Source organism: Eleutherodactylus coqui, chromosome 2, assembly GCF_035609145.1.
Source record: "Eleutherodactylus coqui strain aEleCoq1 chromosome 2, aEleCoq1.hap1, whole genome shotgun sequence".
Taxonomy (NCBI): Eukaryota; Metazoa; Chordata; class Amphibia; order Anura; family Eleutherodactylidae; genus Eleutherodactylus; species Eleutherodactylus coqui.
In genome coordinates, this window is record NC_089838.1 from 321111083 (window position 1) to 321127704 (window position 16622).

General features: G+C 43.8%; 12 non-coding genes across 12 annotated transcripts; all 12 read left to right on the forward strand.

Annotated features, from left to right (window-relative positions):
* Positions 1-451: 451 nt before the first annotated feature.
* TRNAW-CCA (transfer RNA tryptophan (anticodon CCA)) lies at positions 452-523 on the forward strand. The gene has a single exon. It is a non-coding gene; the product is annotated as a tRNA-Trp (tRNA).
* Positions 524-1115: 592 nt separating this feature from the next.
* Positions 1116-1187, forward strand: TRNAW-CCA (transfer RNA tryptophan (anticodon CCA)). Its single transcript has one exon. It is a non-coding gene; the product is annotated as a tRNA-Trp (tRNA).
* Positions 1188-3771: 2584 nt separating this feature from the next.
* On the forward strand, positions 3772-3843 carry TRNAW-CCA (transfer RNA tryptophan (anticodon CCA)). The gene has a single exon. It is a non-coding gene; the product is annotated as a tRNA-Trp (tRNA).
* A 592-nt stretch (positions 3844-4435) lies between these two features.
* TRNAW-CCA (transfer RNA tryptophan (anticodon CCA)) lies at positions 4436-4507 on the forward strand. Its single transcript has one exon. It is a non-coding gene; the product is annotated as a tRNA-Trp (tRNA).
* A 1255-nt stretch (positions 4508-5762) lies between these two features.
* TRNAW-CCA (transfer RNA tryptophan (anticodon CCA)) lies at positions 5763-5834 on the forward strand. Its single transcript has one exon. It is a non-coding gene; the product is annotated as a tRNA-Trp (tRNA).
* Positions 5835-7090: 1256 nt separating this feature from the next.
* Positions 7091-7162, forward strand: TRNAW-CCA (transfer RNA tryptophan (anticodon CCA)). Its single transcript has one exon. It is a non-coding gene; the product is annotated as a tRNA-Trp (tRNA).
* Positions 7163-9746: 2584 nt separating this feature from the next.
* On the forward strand, positions 9747-9818 carry TRNAW-CCA (transfer RNA tryptophan (anticodon CCA)). Its single transcript has one exon. It is a non-coding gene; the product is annotated as a tRNA-Trp (tRNA).
* Positions 9819-10410: 592 nt separating this feature from the next.
* Positions 10411-10482, forward strand: TRNAW-CCA (transfer RNA tryptophan (anticodon CCA)). Its single transcript has one exon. It is a non-coding gene; the product is annotated as a tRNA-Trp (tRNA).
* A 592-nt stretch (positions 10483-11074) lies between these two features.
* On the forward strand, positions 11075-11146 carry TRNAW-CCA (transfer RNA tryptophan (anticodon CCA)). The gene has a single exon. It is a non-coding gene; the product is annotated as a tRNA-Trp (tRNA).
* A 2584-nt stretch (positions 11147-13730) lies between these two features.
* TRNAW-CCA (transfer RNA tryptophan (anticodon CCA)) lies at positions 13731-13802 on the forward strand. The gene has a single exon. It is a non-coding gene; the product is annotated as a tRNA-Trp (tRNA).
* Positions 13803-15058: 1256 nt separating this feature from the next.
* TRNAW-CCA (transfer RNA tryptophan (anticodon CCA)) lies at positions 15059-15130 on the forward strand. The gene has a single exon. It is a non-coding gene; the product is annotated as a tRNA-Trp (tRNA).
* Positions 15131-16385: 1255 nt separating this feature from the next.
* Positions 16386-16457, forward strand: TRNAW-CCA (transfer RNA tryptophan (anticodon CCA)). The gene has a single exon. It is a non-coding gene; the product is annotated as a tRNA-Trp (tRNA).
* The last annotated feature ends 165 nt before the right edge of the window (positions 16458-16622 follow it).

The window sequence follows — 16622 nt, forward strand, 5'->3', positions numbered from 1 at the left end:
GACATTTGCACCACACTCTAAAAAAATGGAGTGAACTGGCCAAGTGACCTGACTGCGCTCTACGCAACCTTGATTCAAATACACATGCATCAGGGCTCCACTTTTGGTACCCAAAAGAGGCTGAAGACTTTGTCAAAGATAGCTTGACGGCACTTCAGATGCTGGAGAACCTAGCCCATATGGGGATCAAAAGCTGAAACCTCCGTGTTATTAGAACCACGGTTTAACAAAAGTGAGCAAGCAGACATGACACACAATGCCAGTTTTTGCCTCCTGCATCTAGTTTGACATGCAGCAGCAAGAGCTTGTTGCGCAACGGTTGTGCGTTTCACTCCACATCAGAAGATTGTGCCTAGAAATCACATCCAAATCAAATCAGACTTTTCATGATCCAGTACAGATACATGATCGAAAAGAGTGCTGAACAGGGTCAGAGCACTCAAGTTTCATTGACCTTGTGGCGCAACGGTAGCGCGTCTGACTCCAGATCAGAAGGTTGCGTGTTCAAATCACGTCAGGGTCATCTAACGTTTTACTCATCAACTACAAAAAATTGTTCAAAAACACTGTGGAATTGGGTTACGGCAAAAAAACAAACTTCTTTGACCTTGTGGCATAAATAAGCGTCTCTCAATGGAAGACCAGAAAGTTGCATGTGAAAATGACATTTGCACCACACTCTAAAAAAATGGAGTGAACAGGCCATGTGACCTGACTGCGCTCTACGCAACCTTGATTCAAATACACATGCATCAGGGCTCCACTTTTGGTACCCAAAAGAGGCTGAAGACTTTGTCAAAAGATAGCTTGACGGCACTTCAGATGCTGGAGAACCTAGCCCATATGGGGATCAAAAGCTGAAACCTCCGTGTTATTAGAACCACGGTTTAACAAAAGTGAGCAAGCAGACATGACACACAATGCCAGTTTTTGCCTCCTGCATCTAGTTTGACATGCAGCAGCAAGAGCTTGTTGCGCAACGGTTGTGCGTTTCACTCCACATCAGAAGATTGTGCCTAGAAATCACATCCAAATCAAATCAGACTTTTCATGATCCAGTACAGATAAATGATCGAAAAGAGTGCTGAACAGGGTCAGAGCACTCAAGTTTCATTGACCTTGTGGCGCAACGGTAGCGCGTCTGACTCCAGATCAGAAGGTTGCGTGTTCAAATCACGTCAGGGTCATCTGACGTTTTACTCATCAACTACAAAAAATTGTTCAAAAACACTGTGGAATTGAGTTACGGCAAAAAAACAAACTTCTTTGACCTTGTGGCATAAATAAGCGTCTCTCAATGGAAGACCAGAAAGTTGCATGTGAAAATGACATTTGCACCACACTCTAAAAAAATGGAGTGAACAGGCCATGTGACCTGACTGCGCTCTACGCAACCTTGATTCAAATACACATGCATCAGGGCTCCACTTTTGGTACCCAAAAGAGGCTGAAGACTTTGTCAAAAGATAGCTTGACGGCACTTCAGATGCTGGAGAACCTAGCCCATATGGGGATCAAAAGCTGAAACCTCCGTGTTATTAGAACCACGGTTTAACAAAAGTGAGCAAGCAGACATGACACACAATGCCAGTTTTTGCCTTCTGCATCTAGTTTGACATGCAGCAGCAAGAGCTTGTTGCGCAACGGTTGTGCGTTTCACTCCACATCCGAAGATTGTGCCTAGAAATCACATCCAAATCAAATCAGACTTTTCATGATCCAGTACAGATACATGATCGAAAAGAGTGCTGAACAGGGTCAGAGCACTCAAGTTTCATTGACTTTGTGGTGCAACGGTAGCGCGTCTGACTCCAGATCAGAAGGTTGCGTGTTCAAATCACGTCAGGGTCATCTGACATTTTACTCATCAACTACAAAAAATTGTTCAAAAACACTGTGGAATTGGGTTACGGCAAAAAAACAAACTTCTTTGACCTTGTGGCATAAATAAGCGTCTCTCAATAGAAGACCAGAAAGTTGCATGTGAAAATGACATTTGCACCACACTCTAAAAAAATGGAGTGAACTGGCCATGTGACATGACTGCGCTCTACGCAACCTTGATTCAAATACACATGCATCACGGCTCCAGTTTTGGCACCTAAAAGAGGCCGAAGACTTTGTCAAAAGATAGCTTGACGGCACTTCTGATGCTGGAGAACCTAGCCCATATGGGGATCAAAAGCTGAAACCTCCGTGTTATTAGAACCACGGTTTAACAAAAGTGAGCAAGCAGACATGACAGACAATGCCAGTTTTTGCCTCCTGCATCTAGTTTGACATGCAGCAGCAAGAGCTTGTTGCGCAACGGTTGTGCGTTTCACTCCACATCAGAAGATTGTGCCTAGAAATCACATCCAAATCAAATCAGACTTTTCATGATCCAGTACAGATACATGATCGAAAAGAGTGCTGAACAGGGTCAGAGCACTCAAGTTTCATTGACCTTGTGGCGCACCGGTAGCGCGTCTGACTCCAGATCAGAAGGTTGTGTCTTCAAATCACGTCAGGGTCATCTGACGTTTTACTCATCAACTACAAAAAATTGTTCAAAAACACTGTGGAATTGAGTTACGGAAAAAAAACAAACTTCTTTGACCTTGTGGCATAAATAAGCGTCTCTCAATGGAAGACCAGAAAGTTGCATGTGAAAATGACATTTGCACCACACTCTAAAAAAATGGAGTGAACTGGCCATGTGACCTGACTGCGCTCTACGCAACCTTGATTCAAATACACATGCATCAGGGCTCCAATTTTGGTACCCAAAAGAGGCCGAAGACTTTGTCAAAAGATAGCTTGACGGCACTTCAGATGCTGGAGAACCTAGCCCATATGGGGATCAAAAGCTGAAACCTCCGTGTTATTAGAACCACGGTTTAACAAAAGTGAGCAAGCAGACATGACACACAATGCCAGTTTTTGCCTCCTGCATCTAGTTTGACATGCAGCAGCAAGAGCTTGTTGCGCAACGGTTGTGCGTTTCACTCCACATCAGAAGATTGTGCCTAAAAATCACATCCAAATCAAATCAGACTTTTCATGATCCAGTACAGATACATGATCGAAAAGAGTGCTGAACAGGGTCAGAGCACTCAAGTTTCATTGACCTTGTGGCGCAACGGTAGCACGTCTGACTCCAGATCAGAAGGTTGCGTGTTCAAATCACGTCAGGGTCATCTGACATTTTACTCATCAACTACAAAAAATTGTTCAAAAACACTGTGGAATTGAGTTACGGCAAAAAAACAAACTTCTTTGACCTTGTGGCATAAATAAGCGTCTCTCAATGGAGGACCAGAAAGTTGCATGTGAAAATGACATTGGCACCACATTCTAAAAAAATGGAGTGAACTGGCCATGTGACCTGACTGCGCTCTACGCAACCTTGATTCAAATACACATGCATCACGGCTCCACTGTTGGCACCCAAAAGAGGCCGAAGACTTTGTCAAAAGATAGCTTGACGGCACTTCAGATGCTGGAGAACCTAGCCCATATGGGGATCAAAAGCTGAAACCTCCGTGTTATTAGAACCACGGTTTAACAAAAGTGAGCAAGCAGACATGACACACAATGCCAGTTTTTGCCTCCTGCATCTAGTTTGACATGCAGCAGCAAGAGCTTGTTGCGCAACGGTTGTGCGTTTCACTCCACATCAGAAGATTGTGCCTAGAAATCACATCCAAATCAAATCAGACTTTTCATGATCCAGTACAGATACATGATCGAAAAGAGTGCTGAACAGGGTCAGAGCACTCAAGTTTCATTGACCTTGTGGCGCAACGGTAGCGCGTCTGACTCCAGATCAGAAGGTTGCGTGTTCAAATCACGTCAGGGTCATCTGACATTTTACTCATCAACTACAAAAAATTGTTCAAAAACACTGTGGAATTGGGTTACGGCAAAAAAACAAACTTCTTTGACCTTGTGGCATAAATAAGCGTCTCTCAATGGAAGACCAGAAAGTTGCATGTGAAAATGACATTTGCACCACACTCTAAAAAAATGGAGTGAACTGGCCATGTGACCTGACTGCGCTCTACGCAACCTTGATTCAAATACACATGCATCAGGGCTCCACTTTTGGCACCCAAAAGAGGCCGAAGACTTTGTCAAAAGATAGCTTGACGGCACTTCAGATGCTGGAGAACCTAGCCCATATGGGGATCAAAAGCTGAAACCTCCGTGTTATTAGAACCACGGTTTAACAAAAGTGAGCAAGCAGACATGACACACAATGCCAGTTTTTGCCTCCTGCATCTAGTTTGACATGCAGCAGCAAGAGCTTGTTGCGCAACGGTTGTGCGTTTCACTCCACATCAGAAGATTGTGCCTAGAAATCACATCCAAATCAAATCAGACTTTTCATGATCCAGTACAGATACATGATCGAAAAGAGTGCTGAACAGGGTCAGAGCACTCAAGTTTCATTGACCTTGTGGCGCAACGGTAGCGCGTCTGACTCCAGATCAGAAGGTTGCGTGTTCAAATCACGTCAGGGTCATCTGACATTTTACTCATCAACTACAAAAAATTGTTCAAAAACACTGTGGAATTGGGTTACGGCAAAAAAACAAACTTCTTTGACCTTGTGGCATAAATAAGCGTCTCTCAATGGAAGACCAGAAAGTTGCATGTGAAAATGACATTTGTACCACACTTTAAAAAAATGGAGTGAACTGGCCATGTGACATGACTGCGCTCTACGCAACCTTGATTCAAATACACATGCATCACGGCTCCACTTTTGGCACCCAAAAGAGGCCGAAGACTTTGTCAAAAGATAGCTTGACGGCACTTCAGATGCTGGAGAACCTAGCCCATATGGGGATCAAAAGCTGAAACCTCCGTGTTATTAGAACCACGGTTTAACAAAAGTGAGCAAGCAGACATGACACACAATGCCAGTTTTTGCCTCCTGCATCTAGTTTGACATGCAGCAGCAAGAGCTTGTTGCGCAACGGTTGTGCGTTTCACTCCACATCAGAAGATTGTGCCTAGAAATCACATCCAAATCAAATCAGACTTTTCATGATCCAGTACAGATACATGATCGAAAAGAGTACTGAACAGGGTCAGAGCACTCAAGTTTCATTGACCTTGTGGCGCACCGGTAGCGCGTCTGACTCCAGATCAGAAGGTTGCGTGTTCAAATCACGTCAGGGTCATCTGACATTTTACTCATCAACTACAAAAAATTGTTCAAAAACACTGTGGAATTGAGTTACGGCAAAAAAACAAACTTCTTTGACCTTGTGGCATAAATAAGCGTCTCTCAATGGAAGACCAGAAAGTTGCATGTGAAAATGACATTTGCACCACACTCTAAAAAAATGGAGTGAACTGGCCATGTGACATGACTGCGCTCTACGCAACCTTGATTCAAATCACATGCATCACGGCTCAACTTTTGGTACCCAAAAGAGGCTGAAGACTTTGTCAAAAGATAGCTTGACGGCACTTCAGATGCTGGAGAACCTAGCCCATATGGGGATCAAAAGCTGAAACCTCCGTGTTATTAGAACCACGGTTTAACAAAAGTGAGCAAGCAGACATGACACACAATGCCAGTTTTTGCCTCCTGCATCTAGTTTGACATGCAGCAGCAAGAGCTTGTTGCGCAACGGTTGTGCGTTTCACTCCACATCAGAAGATTGTGCCTAGAAATCACATCCAAATCAAATCAGACTTTTCATGATCCAGTACAGATACATGATCGAAAAGAGTGCTGAACAGGGTCAGAGCACTCAAGTTTCATTGACCTTGTGGCGCAACGGTAGCGCGTCTGACTCCAGATCAGAAGGTTGCGTGTTCAAATCACGTCAGGGTCATCTGACATTTTACTCATCAACTACAAAAAATTGTTCAAAAACACTGTGGAATTGAGTTACGGCAAAAAAACAAACTTCTTTGACCTTGTGGCATAAATAAGCGTCTCTCAATGGAAGACCAGAAAGTTGCATGTGAAAATGACATTTGCACCACACTCTAAAAAAATGGAGTGAACTGGCCATGTGACATGACTGCGCTCTACGCAACCTTGATTCAAATACAGATGCATCACGGCTCCACTTTTGGCACCCAAAAGAGGCCGAAGACTTTGTCAAAAGATAGCTTGACGGCACTTCAGATGCTGGAGAACCTAGCCCATATGGGGATCAAAAGCTGAAACCTCCGTGTTATTAGAACCACGGTTTAACAAAAGTGAGCAAGCAGACATGACACACAATGCCAGTTTTTGCCTCCTGCATCCAGTTTGACATGCAGCAGCAAGAGCTTGTTGCGCAACGGTTGTGCGTTTCACTCCACATCAGAAGATTGTGCCTAGAAATCACATCCAAATCAAATCAGACTTTTCATGATCCAGTACAGATACATGATCGAATAGAGTGCTGAACAGGGTCAGAGCACTCAAGTTTCATTGACCTTGTGGCGCAACGGTAGCGCGTCTGACTCCAGATCAGAAGGTTGCGTGTTCAAGTCACGTCAGGGTCATCTGACATTTTACTCATCAACTACAAAAAATTGTTCAAAAACACTGTGGAATTGGGTTACGGCAAAAAAACAAACTTCTTTGACCTTGTGGCATAAATAAGCGTCTCTCAATGGAAGACCAGAAAGTTGCATGTGAAAATGACATTTGCACCACACTCTAAAAAAATGGAGTGAACTGGCCATGTGACATGACTGCGCTCTACGCAACCTTGATTCAAATACACATGCATCACGGCTCCACTTTTGGCACCCAAAAGAGGCCGAAGACTTTGTCAAAAGATAGCTTGACGGCACTTCAGATGCTGGAGAACCTAGCCCATATGGGGATCAAAAGCTGAAACCTCCGTGTTATTAGAACCACGGTTTAACAAAAGTGAGCAAGCAGACATGACACACAATGCCAGTTTTTGCCTCCTGCATCTAGTTTGACATGCAGCAGCAAGAGCTTGTTGCGCAACGGTTGTGCGTTTCACTCCACATCAGAAGATTGTGCCTAGAAATCACATCCAAATCAAATCAGACTTTTCATGATCCAGTACAGATACATGATCGAAAAGAGTGCTGAACAGGGTCAGAGCACTCAAGTTTCATTGACCTTGTGGCGCAACGGTAGCGCGTCTGACTCCAGATCAGAAGGTTGCGTGTTCAAATCACGTCAGGGTCATCTGACATTTTACTCATCAACTACAAAAAATTGTTCAAAAACACTGTGGAATTGGGTTACGGCAAAAAAACAAACTTCTTTGACCTTGTGGCATAAATAAGCGTCTCTCAATAGAAGACCAGAAAGTTGCATGTGAAAATGACATTTGCACCACACTCTAAAAAAATGGAGTGAACTGGCCATGTGACATGACTGCGCTCTACGCAACCTTGATTCAAATACACATGCATCACGGCTCCAGTTTTGGCACCTAAAAGAGGCCGAAGACTTTGTCAAAAGATAGCTTGACGGCACTTCAGATGCTGGAGAACCTAGCCCATATGGGGATCAAAAGCTGAAACCTCCGTGTTATTAGAACCACGGTTTAACAAAAGTGAGCAAGCAGACATGACAGACAATGCCAGTTTTTGCCTCCTGCATCTAGTTTGACATGCAGCAGCAAGAGCTTGTTGCGCAACGGTTGTGCGTTTCACTCCACATCAGAAGATTGTGCCTAGAAATCACATCCAAATCAAATCAGACTTTTCATGATCCAGTACAGATACATGATCGAAAAGAGTGCTGAACAGGGTCAGAGCACTCAGGTTTCATTGACCTTGTGGCGCACCGGTAGCGCGTCTGACTCCAGATCAGAAGGTTGTGTGTTCAAATCACGTCAGGGTCATCTGACGTTTTACTCATCAACTACAAAAAATTGTTCAAAAACACTGTGGAATTGAGTTACGGAAAAAAAACAAACTTCTTTGACCTTGTGGCATAAATAAGCGTCTCTCAATGGAAGACCAGAAAGTTGCATGTGAAAATGACATTTGCACCACACTCTAAAAAAATGGAGTGAACTGGCCATGTGACCTGACTGCGCTCTACGCAACCTTGATTCAAATACACATGCATCACGGCTCCAGTTTTGGCACCTAAAAGAGGCCGAAGACTTTGTCAAAAGATAGCTTGACGGCACTTCAGATGCTGGAGAACCTAGCCCATATGGGGATCAAAAGCTGAAACCTCCGTGTTATTAGAACCACGGTTTAACAAAAGTGAGCAAGCAGACATGACACACAATGCCAGTTTTTGCCTCCTGCATCTAGTTTGACATGCAGCAGCAAGAGCTTGTTGCGCAACGGTTGTGCGTTTCACTCCACATCAGAAGATTGTGCCTAGAAATCACATCCAAATCAAATCAGACTTTTCATGATCCAGTACAGATACATGATCGAAAAGAGTGCTGAACAGGGTCAGAGCACTCAAGTTTCATTGACCTTGTGGCGCACCGGTAGCGCGTCTGACTCCAGATCAGAAGGTTGTGTGTTCAAATCACGTCAGGGTCATCTGACGTTTTACTCATCAACTACAAAAAATTGTTCAAAAACACTGTGGAATTGAGTTACGGAAAAAAAACAAACTTCTTTGACCTTGTGGCATAAATAAGCGTCTCTCAATGGAAGACCAGAAAGTTGCATGTGAAAATGACATTTGCACCACACTCTAAAAAAATGGAGTGAACTGGCCATGTGACCTGACTGCGCTCTACGCAACCTTGATTCAAATACACATGCATCAGGGCTCCAATTTTGGTACCCAAAAGAGGCCGAAGACTTTGTCAAAAGATAGCTTGACGGCACTTCAGATGCTGGAGAACCTAGCCCATATGGGGATCAAAAGCTGAAACCTCCGTGTTATTAGAACCACGGTTTAACAAAAGTGAGCAAGCAGACATGACACACAATGCCAGTTTTTGCCTCCTGCATCTAGTTTGACATGCAGCAGCAAGAGCTTGTTGCGCAACGGTTGTGCGTTTCACTCCACATCAGAAGATTGTGCCTAGAAATCACATCCAAATCAAATCAGACTTTTCATGATCCAGTACAGATACATGATCGAAAAGAGTGCTGAACAGGGTCAGAGCACTCAAGTTTCATTGACCTTGTGGCGCAACGGTAGCACGTCTGACTCCAGATCAGAAGGTTGCGTGTTCAAATCACGTCAGGGTCATCTGACATTTTACTCATCAACTACAAAAAATTGTTCAAAAACACTGTGGAATTGAGTTACGGCAAAAAAACAAACTTCTTTGACCTTGTGGCATAAATAAGCGTCTCTCAATGGAGGACCAGAAAGTTGCATGTGAAAATGACGTTTGCACCACATTCTAAAAAAATGGAGTGAACTGGCCATGTGACATGACTGCGCTCTACGCAACCTTGATTCAAATACACATGCATCACGGCTCCACTTTTGGCACCCAAAAGAGGCCGAAGATTTTGTCAAAAGATAGCTTGTCGGCAATTCAGATGCTGGAGAACCTAGCCCATATGGGGATCAAAAGCTGAAACCTCCGTGTTATTAGAACCACGGTTTAACAAAAGTGAGCAAGCAGACATGACAGACAATGCCAGTTTTTGCCTCCTGCATCTAGTTTGACATGCAGCAGCAAGAGCTTGTTGCGCAACGGTTGTGCGTTTCACTCCACATCAGAAGATTGTGCCTAGAAATCACATCCAAATCAAATCAGACTTTTCATGATCCAGTACAGATACATGATCGAAAAGAGTGCTGAACAGGGTCAGAGCACTCAAGTTTCATTGACCTTGTGGCGCAACGGTAGCGCGTCTGACTCCAGATCAGAAGGTTGCGTGTTCAAATCACGTCAGGGTCATCTGACATTTTACTCATCAACTACAAAAAATTGTTCAAAAACACTGTGGAATTGGGTTACGGCAAAAAAACAAACTTCTTTGACCTTGTGGCATAAATAAGCGTCTCTCAATGGAAGACCAGAAAGTTGCATGTGAAAATGACATTTGCACCACACTCTAAAAAAATGGAGTGAACTGGCCATGTGACATGACTGCGCTCTACGCAACCTTGATTCAAATACACATGCATCACGGCTCCACTTTTGGCACCCAAAAGAGGCCGAAGACTTTGTCAAAAGATAGCTTGACGGCACTTCAGATGCTGGAGAACCTAGCCCATATGGGGATCAAAAGCTGAAACCTCCGTGTTATTAGAACCACGGTTTAACAAAAGTGAGCAAGCAGACATGACACACAATGCCAGTTTTTGCCTCCTGCATCTAGTTTGACATGCAGCAGCAAGAGCTTGTTGCGCAACGGTTGTGCGTTTCACTCCACATCAGAAGATTGTGCCTAGAAATCACATCCAAATCAAATCAGACTTTTCATGATCCAGTACAGATACATGATCGAAAAGAGTGCTGAACAGGGTCAGAGCACTCAAGTTTCATTGACCTTGTGGCGCAACGGTAGCGCGTCTGACTCCAGATCAGAAGGTTGCGTGTTCAAATCACGTCAGGGTCATCTGACATTTTACTCATCAACTACAAAAAATTGTTCAAAAACACTGTGGAATTGGGTTACGGCAAAAAAACAAACTTCTTTGACCTTGTGGAATAAATAAGCGTCTCTCAATGGAAGACCAGAAAGTTGCATGTGAAAATGACATTTGCACCACACTCTAAAAAAATGGAGTGAACTGGCCATGTGACATGACTGCGCTCTACGCAACCTTGATTCAAATACACATGCATCACGGCTCCACTTTTGGCACCCAAAAGAGGCTGAAGACTTTGTCAAAAGATAGCTTGACGCCACTTCAGATGCTGGAGAACCTAGCCCATATGGGGATCAAAAGCTGAAACCTCCGTGTTATTAGAACCACGGTTTAACAAAAGTGAGCAAGCAGACATGACACACAATGCCAGTTTTTGCCTCCTGCATCTAGTTTGACATGCAGCAGCAAGAGCTTGTTGCGCAACGGTTGTGCGTTTCACTCCACATCAGAAGATTGTGCCTAGAAAACACATCCAAATCAAATCAGACTTTTCATGATCCAGTACAGATACATGATCGAAAAGAGTGCTGAACAGGGTCAGAGCACTCAAGTTTCATTGACCTTGTGGCGCAACGGTAGCGCGTCTGACTCCAGATCAGAAGGTTGCGTGTTCAAATCACGTCAGGGTCATCTGACATTTTACTCATCAACTACAAAAAATTGTTCAAAAACACTGTGGAATTGAGTTACGGCAAAAAAACAAACTTCTTTGACCTTGTGGCATAAATAAGCGTCTCTCAATGGAAGACCAGAAAGTTGCATGTGAAAATGACATTTGCACCACACTCTAAAAAAATGGAGTGAACTGGCCATGTGACCTGACTGCGCTCTACGCAACCTTGATTCAAATACACATGCATCAGGGCTCCACTTTTGGCACCCAAAAGAGGCCGAAGACTTTGTCAAAAGATAGCTTGACGGCACTTCAGATGCTGGAGAACCTAGCCCATATGGGGATCAAAAGCTGAAACCTCCGTGTTATTAGAACCACGGTTTAACAAAAGTGAGCAAGCAGACATGACACACAATGCCAGTTTTTGCCTCCTGCATCTAGTTTGACATGCAGCAGCAAGAGCTTGTTGCGCAACGGTTGTGCGTTTCACTCCACATCAGAAGATTGTGCCTAGAAATCACATCCAAATCAAATCAGACTTTTCATGATCCAGTACAGATACATGATCGAAAAGAGTGCTGAACAGGGTCAGAGCACTCAGGTTTCATTGACCTTGTGGCGCACCGGTAGCGCGTCTGACTCCAGATCAGAAGGTTGTGTGTTCAAATCACGTCAGGGTCATCTGACGTTTTACTCATCAACTACAAAAAATTGTTCAAAAACACTGTGGAATTGAGTTACGGAAAAAAAACAAACTTCTTTGACCTTGTGGCATAAATAAGCGTCTCTCAATGGAAGACCAGAAAGTTGCATGTGAAAATGACATTTGCACCACACTCTAAAAAAATGGAGTGAACTGGCCATGTGACCTGACAGCGCTCTACGCAACCTTGATTCAAATACACATGCATCACGGCTCCAGTTTTGGCACCTAAAAGAGGCCGAAGACTTTGTCAAAAGATAGCTTGACGGCACTTCAGATGCTGGAGAACCTAGCCCATATGGGGATCAAAAGCTGAAACCTCCGTGTTATTAGAACCACGGTTTAACAAAAGTGAGCAAGCAGACATGACACACAATGCCAGTTTTTGCCTCCTGCATCTAGTTTGACATGCAGCAGCAAGAGCTTGTTGCGCAACGGTTGTGCGTTTCACTCCACATCAGAAGATTGTGCCTAGAAATCACATCCAAATCAAATCAGACTTTTCATGATCCAGTACAGATACATGATCGAAAAGAGTGCTGAACAGGGTCAGAGCACTCAAGTTTCATTGACCTTGTGGCGCACCGGTAGCGCGTCTGACTCCAGATCAGAAGGTTGTGTGTTCAAATCACGTCAGGGTCATCTGACGTTTTACTCATCAACTACAAAAAATTGTTCAAAAACACTGTGGAATTGAGTTACGGAAAAAAAACAAACTTCTTTGACCTTGTGGCATAAATAAGCGTCTCTCAATGGAAGACCAGAAAGTTGCATGTGAAAATGACATTTGCACCACACTCTAAAAAAATGGAGTGAACTGGCCATGTGACCTGACTGCGCTCTACGCAACCTTGATTCAAATAAACATGCATCAGGGCTCCAATTTTGGTACCCAAAAGAGGCCGAAGACTTTGTCAAAAGATAGCTTGACGGCACTTCAGATGCTGGAGAACCTAGCCCATATGGGGATCAAAAGCTGAAACCTCCGTGTTATTAGAACCACGGTTTAACAAAAGTGAGCAAGCAGACATGACACACAATGCCAGTTTTTGCCTCCTGCATCTAGTTTGACATGCAGCAGCAAGAGCTTGTTGCGCAACGGTTGTGCGTTTCACTCCACATCAGAAGATTGTGCCTAGAAATCACATCCAAATCAAATCAGACTTTTCATGATCCAGTACAGATACATGATCGAAAAGAGTGCTGAACAGGGTCAGAGCACTCAAGTTTCATTGACCTTGTGGCGCAACGGTAGCACGTCTGACTCCAGATCAGAAGGTTGCGTGTTCAAATCACGTCAGGGTCATCTGACATTTTACTCATCAACTACAAAAAATTGTTCAAAAACACTGTGGAATTGAGTTACGGCAAAAAAACAAACTTCTTTGACCTTGTGGCATAAATAAGCGTCTCTCAATGGAGGACCAGAAAGTTGCATGTGAAAATGACGTTTGCACCACATTCTAAAAAAATGGAGTGAACTGGCCATGTGACATGACTGCGCTCTACGCAACCTTGATTCAAATACACATGCATCACGGCTCCACTTTTGGCACCCAAAAGAGGCCGAAGATTTTGTCAAAAGATAGCTTGACGGCACTTCAGATGCTGGAGAACCTAGCCCATATGGGGATCAAAAGCTGAAACCTCCGTGTTATTAGAACCACGGTTTAACAAAAGTGAGCAAGCAGACATGACAGACAATGCCAGTTTTTGCCTCCTGCATCTAGTTTGACATGCAGCAGCAAGAGCTTGTTGCGCAACGGTTGTGCGTTTCACTCCACATCAGAAGATTGTGCCTAGAAATCACATCCAAATCAAATCAGACTTTTCATGATCCAGTACAGATACATGATCGAAAAGAGTGCTGAACAGGGTCAGAGCACTCAAGTTTCATTGACCTTGTGGCGCAACGGTAGCGCGTCTGACTCCAGATCAGAAGGTTGCGTGTTCAAATCACGTCAGGGTCATCTGACATTTTACTCATCAACTACAAAAAATTGTTAAAAAACACTGTGGAATTGAGTTACGGCAAAAAAACAAACTTCTTTGACCTTGTGGCATAAATAAGCGTCTCTCAATGGAAGACCAGAAAGTTGCATGTGAAAATGACATTTGCACCACACTCTAAAAAAATGGAGTGAACTGGCCATGTGACCTGACTGCGCTCTACGCAACCTTGATTCAAATACACATGCATCAGGGCTCCAATTTTGGTACCCAAAAGAGGCCGAAGACTTTGTCAAAAGATAGCTTGACGGCACTTCAGATGCTGGAGAACCTAGCCCATATGGGGATCAAAAGCTGAAACCTCCGTGTTATTAGAACCACGGTTTAACAAAAGTGAGCAAGCAGACATGACACACAATGCCAGTTTTTGCCTCCTGCATCTAGTTTGACATGCAGCAGCAAGAGCTTGTTGCGCAACGGTTGTGCGTTTCACTCCACATCAGAAGATTGTGCCTAGAAATCACATCCAAATCAAATCAGACTTTTCATGATCCAGTACAGATACATGATCGAAAAGAGTGCTGAACAGGGTCAGAGCACTCAAGTTTCATTGACCTTGTGGCGCAACGGTAGCACGTCTGACTCCAGATCAGAAGGTTGCGTGTTCAAATCACGTCAGGGTCATCTGACATTTTACTCATCAACTACAAAAAATTGTTCAAAAACACTGTGGAATTGAGTTACGGCAAAAAAACAAACTTCTTTGACCTTGTGGCATAAATAAGCGTCTCTCAATGGAGGACCAGAAAGTTGCATGTGAAAATGACGTTTGCACCACATTCTAAAAAAATGGAGTGAACTGGCCATGTGACATGACTGCGCTCTACGCAACCTTGATTCAAATACACATGCATCACGGCTCCACTTTTGGCACCCAAAAGAGGCCGAAGATTTTGTCAAAAGATAGCTTGACGGCACTTCAGATGCTGGAGAACCTAGCCCATATGGGGATCAAAAGCTGAAACCTCCGTGTTATTAGAACCACGGTTTAACAAAAGTGAGCAAGCAGACATGACAGACAATGCCAGTTTTTGCCTCCTGCATCTAGTTTGACATGCAGCAGCAAGAGCTTGTTGCGCAACGGTTGTGCGTTTCACTCCACATCAGAAGATTGTGCCTAGAAATCACATCCAAATCAAATCAGACTTTTCATGATCCAGTACAGATACATGATCGAAAAGAGTGCTGAACAGTGTCAGAGCACTCAAGTTTCATTGACCTTGTGGCGCAACGGTAGCGCGTCTGACTCCAGATCAGAAGGTTGCGTGTTCAAATCACGTCAGGGTCATCTGACATTTTACTCATCAACTACAAAAAATTGTTCAAAAACACTGTGGAATTGGGTTACGGCAAAAAAACAAACTTCTTTGACCTTGTGGCATAAATAAGCGTCTCTCAATGGAAGACCAGAAAGTTGCATGTGAAAATGACATTTGCACCACACTCAAAAAAATGGAGTGAACTGGCCATGTGACATGACTGCGCTCTACGCAACCTTGATTCAAATACACATGCATCACGGCTCCACTTTTGGCACCCAAAAGAGGCCGAAGACTTTGTCAAAAGATAGCTTGACGGCACTTCAGATGCTGGAGAACCTAGCCCATATGGGGATCAAAAGCTGAAACCTCCGTGTTATTAGAACCACGGTTTAACAAAAGTGAGCAAGCAGACATGACACACAATGCCAGTTTTTGCCTCCTGCATCTAGTTTGACATGCAGCAGCAAGAGCTTGTTGCGCAACGGTTGTGCGTTTCACTCCACATCAGAAGATTGTGCCTAGAAATCACATCCAAATCAAATCAGACTTTTCATGATCCAGTACAGATACATGATCGAAAAGAGTGCTGAACAGGGTCAGAGCACTCAAGTTTCATTGACCTTGTGGCGCACCGGTAGCGCGTCTGACTCCAGATCAGAAGGTTGCGTGTTCAAATCACGTCAGGGTCATCTGACATTTTACTCATCAACTACAAAAAATTGTTCAAAAACACTGTGGAATTGGGTTACGGCAAAAAAACAAACTTCTTTGACCTTGTGGAATAAATAAGCGTCTCTCAATGGAAGACCAGAAAGTTGCATGTGAAAATGACATTTGCACCACACTCTAAAAAAATGGAGTGAACTGGCCATGTGACATGACTGCGCTCTACGCAACCTTGATTCAAATACACATGCATCACGGCTCCACTTTTGGCACCCAAAAGAGGCTGAAGACTTTGTCAAAAGATAGCTTGACGCCACTTCAGATGCTGGAGAACCTAGCCCATATGGGGATCAAAAGCTGAAACCTCCGTGTTATTAGAACCACGGTTTAACAAAAGTGAGCAAGCAGACATGACACACAATGCCAGTTTTTGCCTCCTGCATCTAGTTTGACATGCAGCAGCAAGAGCTTGTTGCGCAACGGTTGTGCGTTTCACTCCACATCAGAAGATTGTGCCTAGAAAACACATCCAAATCAAATCAGACTTTTCATGATCCAGTACAGATACATGATCGAAAAGAGTGCTGAACAGGGTCAGAGCACTCAAGTTTCATTGACCTTGTGGCGCAACGGTAGCGCGTCTGACTCCAGATCAGAAGGTTGCGTGTTCAAATCACGTCAGGGTCATCTGACATTTTACTCATCAACTACAAAAAATTGTTCAAAAACACTGTGGAATTGAGTTACGGCAAAAAAACAAACTTCTTTGACCTTGTGGCATAAATAAGCGTCTCTCAATGGAAGACCAGAAAGTTGCATGTGAAAATGACATTTGCACCACACTCTAAAAAA